Source organism: Macrotis lagotis, chromosome 1 (genome assembly GCF_037893015.1).
Source record: "Macrotis lagotis isolate mMagLag1 chromosome 1, bilby.v1.9.chrom.fasta, whole genome shotgun sequence".
NCBI classification, from domain to species: domain Eukaryota; kingdom Metazoa; phylum Chordata; class Mammalia; order Peramelemorphia; family Peramelidae; genus Macrotis; species Macrotis lagotis.
The window spans coordinates 192,645,867-192,662,280 of record NC_133658.1 but is presented as its reverse complement, the minus strand read 5'-3'; the positions used below and the strand labels follow the sequence as shown (position 1 = coordinate 192,662,280).

General features: G+C 33.9%; 1 pseudogene; it reads left to right on the top strand.

Annotated features, from left to right (window-relative positions):
* Positions 1-10,707: 10,707 nt before the first annotated feature.
* On the top strand, positions 10,708-12,293 carry LOC141514989 (aspartate--tRNA ligase, cytoplasmic pseudogene; annotated as a pseudogene).
* The last annotated feature ends 4,121 nt before the right edge of the window (positions 12,294-16,414 follow it).

The following is a 16,414-nucleotide window of genomic DNA, read 5'->3' as shown; positions in this document are numbered from 1 at the left end:
AATTACCTTCCCTTTCTTACCATTGGAGTTTATTCATCATGTTCTCATTCATCTCCACTTTCCCCAGTGCTTGTCAGAATTTTCTTCTCTTTTAATCCAGTACCACTTCAACTCCAAATGATCTTTATTTGTATTATATTTGCATTATGTAGAAGGGGAATGACACAAAATAAAAAGATTCCATAGTAGTAATTGACATAACTCTAAAATACTTACTTTTCCTCAAAATTCTAACTAATAATCTTCACTAATCCCTATTTTCTTACATTTTCAATTTTAATTCCAGGTCTTTTAAAGAGGGGACAAAAGATTGAGTTCATTGCCTACAGGAGATATAAAGAAAAGCATAATGGTCACCAATCCAATTTTACTTCCCTATATATCAGACTCACCTTTTATATGTTTTGTATACAAAATAAGGTATGTGTGACAATTGCAAGTCAAAGAGGTTTCAAAATATGAGTTGTGATCTGTTTAAAGTTCTGTGTTAACAGATTTATTTTACCAGAAAGGATGCTATCTACAACTAACCTGAATATACTGGAAAAGTCTGGTCATTTTGCAGACTCTAGAGACACAGAAGAACACCAGAAGTCTCCAGAACAAAGAAGTAATGGACCAGAAGTTTAATCACTTTATTTCTATTGCATTTATTTGTACGGGTTATTTAATGAAAAGGGGCTGCCTCTTTTGATCTCTTTAACTTTCCTCTTGTTTCTGTGAATATGCTGTCTATCTTTATGCCTCTCCTTATAGAGAGATTTCATATTTTCTAGTGATCCTAGGTCTCCAAGACATGTTATTTAATATACCCCTCATCTTTTTTCTCCACCACTTTTGTTATCTATAGGACATATAGTGATGTCAGCCATGATTAAAATGGACAAAAAATGTTTAGTATAATGAGATTCTCAAAACAATATTCCAGGTAAAAAGATTTATTTCTTTAAAAGACTACTCAGGCTTCACTTATCAGTCACTTTGTCAACTTGGTAAGAAATTAAGACTCTTAGGTATCTCCCTGTATGTAAACTACAACCTCAGGAAATCAATAAGAAGAATGATAGGAAGTTTGTTTTATCAGGAAGAGAAAAAAAAGGGATGATAATATTGAACAAGGATTATAGTCTTTGAGCAGTATTTGAACAATTTAATTGTTGTGCAGACTTCATGGTCAGGTCACGAAAAAGGTTAATAATTTCCCTATTCTCTGTTATTCGTAAAAGATCCATTCTTTGTCATTTCAAATGTGTTCATTGTCTTGAACCATCTATAGATTAGAGTTAATATCTTAAAGAATAAAAGCTCGTAAGTGTCCAATTTATATTTTCTGTTATTTTGATATCATTTAAATGTCATTTTAACATATATGGTTTTTTTAAGGTTTTAGGATTCACTTAGAAACCACTGCAAGTAGTGGGAGATCAGCAAAAAGTCCATGATTTGGGATCTGAATTTTGAAGACTGTGTGAGATGTGAAAGGCAGAGAATGGGAATGGAAATGACATTGCCATCATAGAGAGTATTGTATGTATACATTCCTGAAATGGAAAATCAGTGAATGTTTTCATAGGATGCTAGGATGGTCAAGTTTTGGATGCATAATATTGAATGCAGTGGAATAATATAACTTCATTCTGGTAAAGAAGGCTTGTGAAAGAAGGTGAAGGCCTTGAAGGTCAGACTAAGATGTATATAAATTAATAGCCAGTTATGGGAAAATTAAGGCATCTAAATGGATAACAGACTGACTACAAATCAGCATTTCACATCTGTAGTATAAAAAAGTAGTATTCTCGAAGCCACAATCAAGACCATGAAAGTTTTAGCAGACACCATTATAAAAGAATGGGGATATGGCTTGCTTGCTTGTAGTTTTATATTCTGTAAGGCAAAAACCCTAGGGCTATAGCCACAAATCAAATATTCAGCAAAATTGAATATATTTTTACAGAGTATAGATATGGATATTTAATGAAATGAAAGATTTTAAATGATTCATTATGAAAAGACAAGAGGGGAATAAAAATGTGACATTCAGACAGAGAATTAAACAGAAGTGTAAAAATATAAATATGAAGGAGAAATCATAAGAAATTGATTATGTTTTTATAAAGCGTAAGGACAGATAAGTATAACCCCTAAGAATTTTATAATCCCCAGGTCTCATAAAAAGAATATCATTAGACAGGAGATCTGTGATGACTGTATTATGTTTGGAGGGTATCAAAAGAAGAATTTGAGAATGGAATACTTTAGATTAGAGGAGAAGTAAGGGAGAAAATGGGAAAATCATTTCACATAAATGAGGTATACAAAGAAGAACTTATACAACTTGGAAGGAAATGGAGGCTGAAAGTAAGAAAAATTTAATCTTTATCATGTCTAGATTAGTTCAAGAAGGAATAATAAACATACTCAAAATTGGGGGGAAAGAGAGAAAATTAAGGGATACAGTGGTCAGAAGCAAAAAAGTACTTTAAAGGACAGGGCATGTCATGATAGAAATTAAGGTAAACTGAGGAAATATAATTTTAACATGTTCTCTTTTTGTAAGACTGGTATTTGGCAGTCAAAGTGGTCAATCCATTTTCAGTGGCCAAAGACCCTGAATTAAAGAAGATGGAATCTTTTTTTAAATAACAAGTTGACAGACAAAAATCATAAGAAACATAGATGTGTCTTCTCCTGATTGACTCAATGTTTCAGTGAAAAAGCATTACATTTCATTTTAGTTCTTTCTCACTATATCATTGGAAGATGATTTCAGTTCTCAGGTGATGGAACTACTTTGCAGGTCATGGGAATTGCTACAACAGTTTTAATTGGTTCTATTGACATTTAGACAAGTTTCTATCTCCATAAGACCTATTTACTAATGCCCCTAAAGGATTTGTCATTGCATACAAAGAATTGTGTGAAATTTTCATAAAGTCAGGGTCAAAAAGTGTTCTCAAATACCAAGGAATTGATTTAATAATCAATTAGTATTAAGCATTAGCATTAAGCCTGATTGTTTTGAGGCCACCCTCTCTCAAAGAAATGCCATAATATACACTACCTGGGATAAAATTTCTTTAGTCACTATTCCTACATATTAAGGTTATAGCAATAAAACAAGCGAAGCATTAATCCATACTACATGTATGTCCTTCAAGTGGGTTGTGCTATGCCATCAGATTATCCTAGTGTTAGGTCTCATAATTTTCTTTGATAAATTGATTCCTGAGATATTTTTTTGGTTCAAAAAGAGCAAAATTCATTATTAATGTCATTTTTTACTTCTATATTGAATACTTCAATTTTGCTAAACACTATGGACTGATAGAAATACATGATTTTTACTGTACTCTTATTTACAACTTTTATCAGGTGAAGTGATTCATGGGAGATATGATCTCCAAAGAATCAAAGAAAAGAATTGTGAAATTGAAAATTGATTTTTACTTCTAATTGTTAAAACCTTATCAAGCCAGCAGAGCCTTAACGTTCCCTTTTCCTGAATGAGTATAAATCCCTTACCCCTGAAAATATGCTCTGGTAACAATAGGTTACTTGGGTCACAATGCTGTTCTTCTGATTCAAGTAACCTCAGCTCACATGAATCAAGTTTCTATTCTTGTGACTTAGAACTCCAATAATGTAACTGCACCTTCAAGGCCAATCCTGTTAATTTAAATTGTTGTAGCTATACCCAAGGGTTAGCTACCTGGAGCTAGTGAGTTGGGCCTAATGTCAAATAGGCTTATTTTGCAGAGTTCAAATCTGATATTAGAAGTCTACCAATTGTAGAACAATGGGCAATTCACTTTAACCTGTTTACATTAGTTTCTCATAAATAAAATTAGATAAAGGAGAAAATGGCAATTATTGCTAATGAAATTCCAAATGGGGTCAAGAATAGTTGGATACAATTGAAAAAGAATACCAACTCTCAAAGACTGTGAAAAACTCCCATCATCTAAGTTTGGATATCATCTACCAAATATGTAATGTATTAGAGCTGAGGTGTCATTTACCTTACCTATTAATTGGAAAATCTAGCCTATCAGAAGAAGAAATACCTATGTTGCTAGAGGTTTTGCTCTCTATTCTTGTCTTTTAGTATTAAATGTCCCATAGATCCTAGCTCAGGGTCTTTGACTACTGAAGAACCATAGACCCATTTTTTAGACAAGTCTCAGAACTTTATTGTCACAGTTTACAAATATATACATCTATCTATATCTATCTATATCTATATCTATATCTATATCTATATCTATATCTATATCTATATCTATATCTATATCTATATCTATATCTATATCTATATCTATATCTATATCTATATCTATATATATAAAACTTCATTTCATATAAGGGAAAAAGAGAATATGTTTAAAGAAATTCACAGTTAGTACAGAAAGACAGTTAGAAATTATAACTCCAAATGTGAATGGAAAGTATTCACCCATACAAAGGAAGAAGATAGCAAAATATTATATATATATATATATATATATATATATATATATATGTGTGTGTATATATGTGTGTGTGTGTGTGTGTGTATAAATATATGTGTGTATGTGTGTGTGTGTATGGTTTTCTGTTTTTTTGAGAAGCAATTGAAACAGAAAGACAAAAAATAATTTAAAAATAGGTTCAAAAAATTAAGGGGTTGGAAAAATTTATTTTGCCTTGGTAAAAATAGAAATAAAAGGTAAGAGTAACAGTCATAATCTCAAATGAAACAAAAACAAAAATTGACTTAATTTGAAGATATAAACAACATATTTGTTAGAGATTAGCACAGATAATGAATTGATACCAAAACCAGCAATATACTCAGAAATGGCATAGCATACATATGACTAAAGGAAAAGTAAAATAAACTACTAATAAAATAAATAGCAAAACTATACACTGAAGGAGTTTGACTTACCTTATGTTGTTCATGATTATTCTATCCATACAATCCAAGGAGAAGTTAATTTCAGAAATCCATATAATAAATAAGATGATAATTTTAGAGAAATTAGATATGATAGATCTCTTGAAAATATTGAATGGTAATTAAAAGAGAGATAGATGGATAGATAGAGACAGATCAATGTGTATATGTTTGTGTGTTGTGTGTGTGTGTGTGTGTGTGTGTGTGAGAGAGAGAGAGAGAGAGAGAGAGAGAGAGAGAGAGTTTGTGTAAGGAGGCAACTTGGTGCCATAGTGTAAAGAATAAAAGCCCTAGAGTTAGGATCAAACAAATCACTTAACCTTGATTTCCTTACATCCAAAACCATCTCCAGTCATCTTGTGTCATATTGGGACCATTAGATCCAGATGTCTTTGCAGAAGAGAGTCTGCATAGCATCCCCTCACTCAAACCCAATTCACATGCATGGTAACAGGGTTTTCTTCAATAATGAAGAACAAACAACAACATTAATAATAAGACATAGATATACAAATATGTGGATAGCTATAGATAGATGATAGGTAGGTAGGTAGATAGATAGATAGATAGATAGATTATTGATGACAGATATTTTTCTCAAATATATATAGGACCTTCACAAAATTTGACCATGTATTATGGGCAAAATACCACACAAAGAAAATTTTAAAGAACAAATATTAAGGACAGTTCTGCCCAGGATGGCAGAGAGAAGCCAGGTCCTGTGATAGGTCTCCTGATCTTCCATGAAAAACAAGATAAAACAAACCTCTTAATGGAAGTCCTATCGACAAAACACAGAAAGAGAAGCTAGAAATACAACACGTAACTCAAGGTCTGTCTTCAGGAATTGGGGGTGTGGCAAGTGCAGAGTGGCAAAATCCAGTGGTGAAGGGGTGAGAGCTGGACTAATCTAAGATTAGTCCCAGAGACTTTCACTGTAGGAAGCAATTTGCTGTGGAACCACTTCACTCTGAGAACCACTTCTCTCTAAGAAACAGCCAGACAGAGGAAGTGTAGCCCTGGGACTAACAGTCTGGGACTTAGAGGAAGGGTTGGAGGGCAGGTTCCAGCCCCTCTCAGCCCCTACTGGCTGGGAAAAGATATTAAAATCAGTGAGGAAAAACCTGCAAAACCCTCTACTAGCCACTCAGTGAGCAAAGCACCTTCTGCTGGCCAGCTGGAGATACTACACTCAGTGAGTAAAGCCTCTAGGAGTCTCAATACCAAAGCTCTGTGAAACAGCCCCTCCCCAACACAAAAATTTAGGAAAATGAAGAAAGGCAAGTGGAAGGGGGGGACATAAATTCATAGAAGGAAAAGACCATAATTTAGAGCCACATAGAACTCCTGAGGAGAATTTGATTTGTGCTCCAGAACAGAAATATTTCCTTGAAGAAATAAGGAAGGATTCTAAGAATAAATCGGAAAATTTGAGGAAAAAAAAAACCAAGAGAAAATTAACACCTTGCAACAACAACAACAAAAAAAATCCTTGGAACATACAATTGGACAAATACAAAAAGAAAATAATTCTCTCAAAACCCCAAATGATCAAAGGAAAAACTCTTACAGAAATAGAATTGAACAATTGGGAAAGGAGTTGCAAAAGGTAAATCAAGAAAATTCTTCCCTCCAAAAAGAATGGAATCTATGGAAACCAATGACTTCATTAGAATACAAGAATTTGTTAAAAAAATTGAAAAAATACAAGAAAATGCTAAATACCTCATCAGCAAAACCACTGATCTTGAGAAAAGTTGGAGGAAAGATACTCTAAAAATTATTGTTCTTTCTGAAAACATTGAAGAGAAAAAAAGGCATGGACTCAATATATAGGATTTAGTTATGGAAAACTGCTCTGATATCATGGAAACATAGGGCACAGTAGTTAGTGGAAAAAATACATCAATCCTCTCCCAAAATGAAAACATCAAAGAAAATTGTAGTCAAATTCCAGAACTAGCAGATAAAAGCAAAAACCCTGCAAAAAGCCACAAGGAAACAATTTAAATAGCAAGGAGCTATAGTAAAGAACACACAGGATCTGGCAGCATCAACATTAAGGGATCGAAGTGCATGGAATGCAATATTCCAAAAAGCAAGGGAGTATGGAATGCAGTCAAGAATCCGCTATCTGGCTAATTTGAACTATTTCTTCCAAGGCAAGAGATGGACATTATTTTTGGATTTTTTCCAAGGCAATGGAGTTAAGAGGTTTGCCCAGGGCCACACAGCTAGGGAATTATTAAGTGTCTAAGGTAGAATTTGAACTCAGGTACTCCTGACTCCAGGACCAGTGTTCTATCCAATGCATCATATAGCTGCCCCCTAAAAGATAGACATTTAATGAAATAGGAAACTTTCAACTTTTCCTGATGAAAGGAGCAGAGTTTAGTAGAAAATTTGGACTTCAAAAAGGAGATTCAAGAGACATATGGAAAGGTAATTTTTTTTTTAAAATGTGTATGGAGCGGGCGATTAGGTGGCACAGCGGATTGAACACTGGCCTTGGAGGCAGGAGTACCAGAGTTCAACTCCAGCCTCAGACACTTAATAATTATCTAGCTGTTTGGCCTTGGTCAAGCTACTTAACCCCATTGCCTTGCCAAAACTAAAACAAACAAACAAACAAACAAACAAATAAATAAATAAAAGTGTATGTATGTGTGTGTGTGTGTGTACTGTTATCAAATAAGATGAAACTGCCAATATCTTTACCTGAAAGAAAGACTTTAACAACACTCAAGAATAGTAAATCTATGACAAAGAATTTAATTAGCCAGAACACATGGATATGCATGACTTATTTGAGAAACAGTTAGCCAATAAGATGAAACTGGATATATCCTTAACTGGAAGAAAGACTCTAATAACTCTCAATAACTGTAATTCTACTAGGGAGAACAGCCCAAAGTAATGGACAATCAAGACCTTTCTGTGTCTCAGATAGAATGATTTAAAAACAAAACCTCCTGGGGAGGCTACGTGGCACAGTGGATAGAACACTGGCCATGGAGTCAGGAGTACCTGAGTTCAAATCTGGCCTCAGATCCTTAATAATTACCTTTGTGGCCTTGGTCAAGCCATTTAATCTCATTTGCCTTGCAAAAAACCTCAAAAGAAAACAATACCTCCTTAAAAAGGGGATCAGTAAAGAGATGGGAGAATGGAGGAGACAGAATGGGGTGAATCTCATTACATTATGAAGTACAAAAGACTTATTGCAAAAGAGGGAAAGAAGGATGGAGGTGAGAATTGCCTGAAACTTACTCTTATGAGATTGGCTTTAAGTTAACATGCATACACTCAGTTAAGAAACTTATCTTACCTTTAAAGTGTTAAAAGGGGAAAAGGGGAGGGGGTGGAAAGGGTTCAACAGAAGGAAGTGAAGGAGGAGGGGCAAGTGGAAAGAAGAAAAAAGGGGAAGGGAGGTTGGCTATAGGAGGGCAAAGACACTGAATGTGGTGTTATTCAGAAACAAAACACTGGGATATAGATCAAGGGGAAAAAGAGGGGAAAATAAAAACAGAGGGAAGATAACATAGAAGGCAATAAAGAACTAGCCATTATTACTTTGAATGTAAATGGGATGAACTCTCTCTTAAAACATAAGTAAATAGCAGAGTGGATTAAAAGCTGGAATCCTACAATATGCTGCTTACAAGAAACTCATCTGAAGCAGAGAGATACCTATAAAGGTAAAAGGTTAGAGCAAAATATATTTTGCTTCAGCTGAGGTGAAAAAAAAGCAGGGATAACAATCCTTATCTCAGAAAAAGTAGCCGCAAAAATGGATAGCATTAAAAGAGATAAGGAAGGAACCCTCCTAATAGGTAACATAGACAATAAAGTGATTTCAATACTAAATAGGTAAGCACCCAATGATATAAGCATCCATATTCTTAGAAGAGTAGTTTAAGAAGCTACGGAAGTCATAGACAGCAAATCTCTACTAGTGGGAGACCTCAACATGCTACTGGCAAGATTTAGATAAAACTAACTTTAACAAGAAGGAATTTAAGGAGGTAAATAGATATTTAGAAACCTAGATATGATAGAATTATGGAGGAAATTGAATGGGGATAGAAAGGAATATACTTTCTTTTCTGTAGTACATGGCACACAAAAATTGAACCATGTACTAGGGCATAAAAGCCTAATGATCAATTGTAGAAAGGCATAAATAGTTAATACATCTTTCTCAGATCATAATGCAATAAAAATCATATGCAATATTGGGCCAGGAAGATATAGACCCAAAGCTAATTGGAAAATAAATAACCTCATTTTAAAGAATGAATGAATCGAATAACAAATTATAGAATTAATTATTTTATCCTAGAAAATGACAATAATGAAACAATATATCAAGACCTCTGGATACACTTAAGGCAACTGTCAGCAGATATATTATATATTTAAATGAGTACATGAATAAATTAGAGTAAGAGGAAATCAATGAATTAAATATGCAATGAAAAATTAGACACAGAACAAATTAAAAAATGCCCAGTTAAATACCAAATTAGAAATTCTAAAGAGTAAAGGAGAAATTATTAAAATCAAAAGCACAAAAACTATTGAACTAATAAATAAAACCAAGAGCTGATTTTATGAAAAAAATCAATAAAATTGTTAAACATCTGATCAATTTGTTTGAAAAAAGAAAGAAGGAAACCAAATGGCTAGTACCATAAATGAAAAATGTGAACTCACCATCAATGAGGAGTAAATTAAATTAATAACTCAGAATTGTTTTGCTCAACTCTGTGCAAATAAATTTGATAATCTAAATGAAATGGAGGAATGTTTGCAAAAATATAATTTACCTAAATTAAGTAAACAGGAAATAAATTACCTAAATAACCCTATCTCAGAAAAAAAGAATTTCAACAAGCCATTATTGAACTACTTAAGAAAAATCTTTAATTCCAGATAGATTGACAAGTGAATTCTATCAAACTTTTAAGGAACCACTCATTCAAATTCTCTATAAACTCTCTGTAAAAATACATGAAGATGGAACTCTGCCTAATTCTTCTTATGATACTAATATGGTGCTGATACCAAAACCTGGAACAGTTAAAACAGAGAAAGAAAAATATAGAACTATCTCCCTGATGAATATAGATACAAAAATATTAAATAAAGCTTTAGCAAAATGATTACAACAAGTTATCAATAGGATAATATACTATGACCAAGTAGGATTTACCTCAGAATGCATGGTTGCTTCAGTATTAGGAAAACTGTTAGTATAATTAATTATATCAATAAGAAACCTATCAGAAATATGAATATATCAATAGGTGCTAAAAAAGATTTTGACAAAATACAGCACCAATTCCTACTAAAAATATTAAAGAGCATAGAAATAAATGGATTGTTCCTTAGAATAATGAACAGTATCTATTTGAAACCATCAACAATCCTTATATGCAATGAGGAATAGGTTAGAGTCATTCCCAATAAGATCACGGATGCCCACTATCAGCACTACTATTCAATATTGTATTAGAAATGTTAGCTTCAGCAATAAGAGATGAAAAAGAAATTGAAGGAAATGGAACAGACAAGGAAGAGACAAAACTCTCACTCTTTGAAAATGACGTGATGATATGCCTAGAGAATCCCAAAAAATCATCTAAAAACTACTAAAAATAATTTGCAACTTTAACAAAGTAAGAGGATATAAAATAAACTCTCATAAATCCTCAAGATTTCTATATATGGGGCGGGAGCAGCATCCTGGGGAGGGAGAAGCCCGCTAGTTGTGGAAGCCTAGGAGGAAGCCTGGCCCCCTCGCCACGGTCCGGTCGTCGCGATGCCCAGCGCCAGCCGCCAGAGTCAGGAGAAGCCGCGGGAGGTCATGGAGGCGGCGGAAGATTATGCTAAAGAAAGATATGGGATATCTTCAGTGACACAGTCACAAGAGAAACCAGACAGAATTTTGGTTCGGGTTAAAGACCTGACAATAAAAAAGCTGATGAAGTAGTTTGAGTTCGTGCCAGAATTCACACAAGCAGAGTACTATGTCAGCAGCAGTTTAATGTCCAGGCTCTTGTGGCTGTGGGAGACCATGCAAGCAAGCAAATGGTAAAATTTGCTGCCAATATCGACAAAGAGAGCATCGTGAACGTAGAAGGTGTTGTGAGGAAAGTGAATCAGAAAATTGGAAGCTGTACACAACAAGGTGCTGAGCTTCATGTTCAAAAGATCTATGTGATTAATTTAGCTGAACCCCGACTACCCTTACAACTGGATGATGCAGTTCGACCTGAAGTGGAGGGAGAAGAGGATGGAAGAGCTACTGTTAATCAGGATACAAGACTAGATAATAGAGTCATCGATCTTAGGACATCAACTAGTCAGGCAATCTTCCGACTTCCATCTGGTATCTGCCACCTCTTTCGTGAAACTCTAATTCACAAAGGATTTGTAGAAACCCAACCCCCCAAGATCATTTCAGCTGCCAGTGAAGGAGGAGCCAATGTATTTACTGTATCATATTTTAAGAGCAGTGCTTACCTGGCTCAGTCCCCACAGCTATATAAACAGATGTGTATTTGTGCTGATTTTGAAAAGGTTTTCTGTATTGGACTAGTATTCCGAGCTGAAGACTCAAATACACATAGGCATCTGACAGAGTTTGTTCATCTGGACACTGAAATGGCTTTTAATTACCATTACCATGAAGTAGTAGATGAAATTGCAGACACATTGGTACAAATATTTAAAGGACTTCAGGAAAGTTTTCAAACTGAAATTCAGACAGTAAGCAAGCAGTTCCCTTGTGAACCTTTCAAATTTTTGGAGCCAAATTTGAGACTAGAATATCGTGAAGCATTGGCTTTGCTTAGGGAAGCTGGAGTAGAAATGGGAGATGAAGAAAATTTGAGTACACCAAATGAGAAACTCTTGGGTCGTCTGGTAAAAGAAAAGTAAGATACTGATTTTTATATTCTTGACAAATATCTTTTGGCTGTGAGACCTTTCTATACTATGCTTGACCCAAGAAATCCTAAACAGTCTAACTCTTATGACATGTTCATGAGAGGGGAAGAGATTCTTTCTGGAGCTCAGAGAATTCATGATCCTCAACTACTAACATAGAGGGCTTTACATCATGGAATCGACCTGGAGAAAATAAAGGCTTATATCGATTCCTTCCGTTTTGGAGCTCCTCCTCATGCGGGTGGTGGCATTGGTTTGGAGCGAATTACCATGCTGTACCTGGGATTACACAATGTTCGTCAGACATCCATGTTCCCCCTTGATCCCAAAAGATTAACACCTTAGGGAAAATTGTTTTTTTATTCTGTCCAGTAACCTGCTGTTGATTAGATTGTTTTGAATGCTCAAAATATGCGATAGAATAAATATCTTCTAAAGAGCCACAAATTTTTTTTTGATTCATTAAGTGTAGTTTAGAAAGGATTTTAACTGTCCTGGGACATTCTCTGATAGGAAGTACTTAAATATTTTGCATGAAAACTTCATATTTATGTTCATTCATATTCCATTCTCTCAAATTTTAACAAATTTCTAGGCATTTAACATTTGAAAACTTTAAGGTTGTGCAATAAAAACTTTTTTCTTATCTTACAAGGGTCATAAAATTATATGTCTTTAAAATTCAATATTTCAGCCAATTTTTAACAATTGTGATGGTATTCAAAAACAGCCTGGAAAAATATTATGGAACATTATCATCTTTCTAACTAGAGTATCATAGAAAAAGTAGGAAATAGTAACATTTTAATTTTTAAAAGTTATGCTCAGATATTATGTAATGCAGGTGAAGATGCTGGTAAAAAACGCAAAATTTTAATGAAATATTGTACTGTTATTAAAATTCTAAAACTGAGTTGCAATAAAATTCTAAAATTGGAAAAAAAAAGATTTCTACATATGACTAGCAAGATGCACCAGAAAGAGCTAGAAAGAGAAATATCATTCAAAATAACCTCAGACAATATAAAATAACTGGGATTCTACCTGTCAAGGCATATTCAGAAACTTTTTGAAAACAATTACAAAACACTTCTCACAAAAATAAAATCAGATTTAAATACCTGGACAAATATAAACTGCTCATGGATAGGCCGAGCAAATATACTAAAAATGACAATTCTACCAAAATTAAATTATTTGTTTAGTGCCCTACCAATCAAAATTCCCAAAAATTAATTAAATGAGTTAGAAAAATTGTCTTTAAATTCATATGGAGAAATAAAAAGTCGAGAATCTCCAGAGATTTAATAAAAAAATGTAAAAGAAAGGGGCTTAGTCCTACCAGATCGAAAATTATATCATAAATCATCAGTCATAAAAAAAACAACTGTCTGGTATTTGCTAAGAAATAGAGTGGTGGATCAGTGGAATAGATTAGGTGATATAGCAGGAGATTATTAAAATAATCTGCTGTTTGATAAAGCCAAAGAGTCCAACTACTGGGATAAAAACTCTCTCTTTGATAAAAAACTGTTGGGAAAATTGAAAGGTAGTATGGAAGAAACTTGGATTAGTCCAACACCTTATATCAAGATAAGATCCAAATGGATACAGGATCTTGATATAAAAAACAATATTATAATCAAATTAGAAGATCAAGGATTAGTTTACCTGTCAGATCTATGGAAAGTGAAGTATTTAGTTTATTATCAAGGAAGAGATGGAGAATATTACAAAAGCTTTCACACAGACAAAACCATTGTAGCTGTGATCAAAAGAAATATAGTAGATTGGGAAACAATTTTCATGACAATGGACTCATCTCTAAACAGAACTGAGTCAAATTTTCAAAAAAAAAAAAGAAAAGACAAGCCTATCCCAATAGACAAATGGTCAAAGGATATACAAAGGTAATTTACAGATGAGTAAAGCAAAGCATTCCATAATCATATGAATAATTGCTGTAAATCACTAATTATTAGAGAAATGCAAATTAAAACATCTCTGAGGTACCTCCTCACACCTCTTAGACTGGCCAATATGATCAGAAAGGAAAATGATCAATTTTTGAAAGGAGGTGGGAAATCGGGGACACTAATACATTGTTAGTGGAACTGTTAACTCATCTAACCTTTCTGAAGAGCAATTTGGAATTATGTACAAATGGCAATAAAAATATGCATACCCTTTGATCCAGCAAGGCTAGTACTTTGTCTATAGTGAAGAGATTATGAAAAAGGTTAAAAACATCGCTTGTTCAAAAATGTTCATAACAGCTCTGTTTGTAGTGCCAAAAGAAATGGAAACTGAGGGAATGTCCATCAACTGGAAATGGCTTAACATACTGTGGTATATGTATGTGATGGAACACTATTATTCTATAAGAACTGAGGAGGGGTTGGAATTCAGGGAAGCCTGGAAGGAATTGCATGAACTGATGCTGAGTGAGATGAGCAGAAACAGAACATTGTGTATCCTAATAGCAAAATGAGAGTAATAATCAACCTAATGGACTTGCTCATACCAGCAGGGTAGCAATCAGGCACAATTTTGAGGTGTTTGTGACAGAGCATGTCTGCTGTATCCTGAGAAAGAATTGTGGAGTTTAAGCAAAGACCAAGGACTATTACCTTTATTTTTTTCCAATGTGTCTTATTATGTAATTCTGTTATATCTCATACTACATATTTCTTCCTTAAGGATATGATTTCTCTCTCATCACATTCAACTTAGATCAATTCATACTATTGAAATGATGAATAGCAAACTGCTTTCTGTGGGGTGGGAGCAGAGAAGCAAGATTGGGGGGAAAAGTGCAAAACTCAAAATAAATAAAACCTTTCTAAAATTAAAAAAAACCCAAATATTATGTGTTTTTTTTAACAATCATACAATATACTATTATTCAATTAAAAGCCTTTGTAGTAATGTAAACTGAAAGCATTAAAAAATAAGAGGAATAGAGTAATATTGGAAGGGAGGATGAAAATGATGAAAAAAATGAAAATAGAATAAATAGACTGTTAAATTTTACACACAGTTACTGACTGAAATAACACCTTTAAAAGTAAAATTGGTTCAAATCTGACTTCTTGGAGTCCAGATGGTGTAGCAAGCAAGTAATTGTTGAGACTCTCCCATTTCACTTTAACACAAACATAAAATAGTACCCCAAGACAAATCCTGGAAGTACAGAATCAGCCAAAAGTTGGGGTCAAACAATTTTTTAGCCCAAGACACTTGCAAAGTCCATAGGAATGTTTTGTCTCCATTGGATATAAGGGAAGTACAGTATAGAAGAGGAAACATCTCAGCAAGCCTGCAACAAGTCTTTCCCCAGCAAACCTGGGGTAAAATCATGAGCCCTAGTCTAACGCAGGAGCTAATAACACACAAGACCAGTAGCTCCCAAGTACTTCAGCAAAGTTATAGGAATGGGAAAATGAGAGTTGCAACTATCAGGTGCTTCTGACAAACAGGTAAAAGTCAACTCTATGGATGCCAAAGCTAATAGGTAGATACCAGCGTTTACTCTGTGTATATCTCTTTGCTTCAAATGTGTTTCTTGCAATAAACATATTGCAGAATTATCGTTTTTAAGTTATCTGCTTCTGCTTTATAGGAGAGCTCATTCCATTCACATTTACAGTTTAGATTACTAATTCTTTAATTCCTTCCTTGTTATCCTTCACCATTTGTACTTTTCTCTTTCCTTTACTCATTTTCCACCTAATCTATGTTTTGTTCTCTTTCCCCTTTAACTTTTCTTTTAAATTTTTGCTATGGCTGCTTTCTTTTTTTAATAAAAATTTTCATTTTCATATTTATTTTTAATCCAAAAGCATATTTATATTTTTAAATTACAAAATTTCCATCCGCTCTCCCTTCCCATCCCCCCTCAGTGATGAACAGACAAGTTATATTGTGTATATATATGTTTTTTGATAAAGACATTTATAGATTAGTCATTTTCAGAATGAGGGATTAGGACCAGGGGATTAAGATACATAAGAGATAATTTTTATAAGTGTTCATCAAATTCTGAAGGATGCTTTGTTTTGTGTTTTGTTTTGTTTTATTTTGTTTCTCTTCCTCTGGATGGTGAAAACATTGGCCATTGCCAGTCTAATATGGTTGTCTTAGGTCTCTGAAATGTTGATAGGCAGTTTACTTTCACTGAAACCATCCCCTTTCCTTTCGTCAATCCCTTCTTCCCTTTTCTTTCTGTCCCCTCCCCTCAATATTTCCCTGTAGGGATTCCAATTAGGAATGAATATTATTCCCTCTCCGAGGCAAATCTATTTTTTGGGGACTTACTCATCTTTCACACCATGACTTCTTACTCTCTACTGTAATAAGTCTTTGTGCCTCTTCAGTTTGTTTTATTTATCCACTATTGCCTAGCCTTCTCCCACTATAATCCATCTTTTTTGTTTTTATTATTTTAACCCTTTCTTGTGTTTATATCTTCTTTGTCAAAATATACTCCTTTTATCTGACCCATTAAAAGTGTTCTCATAG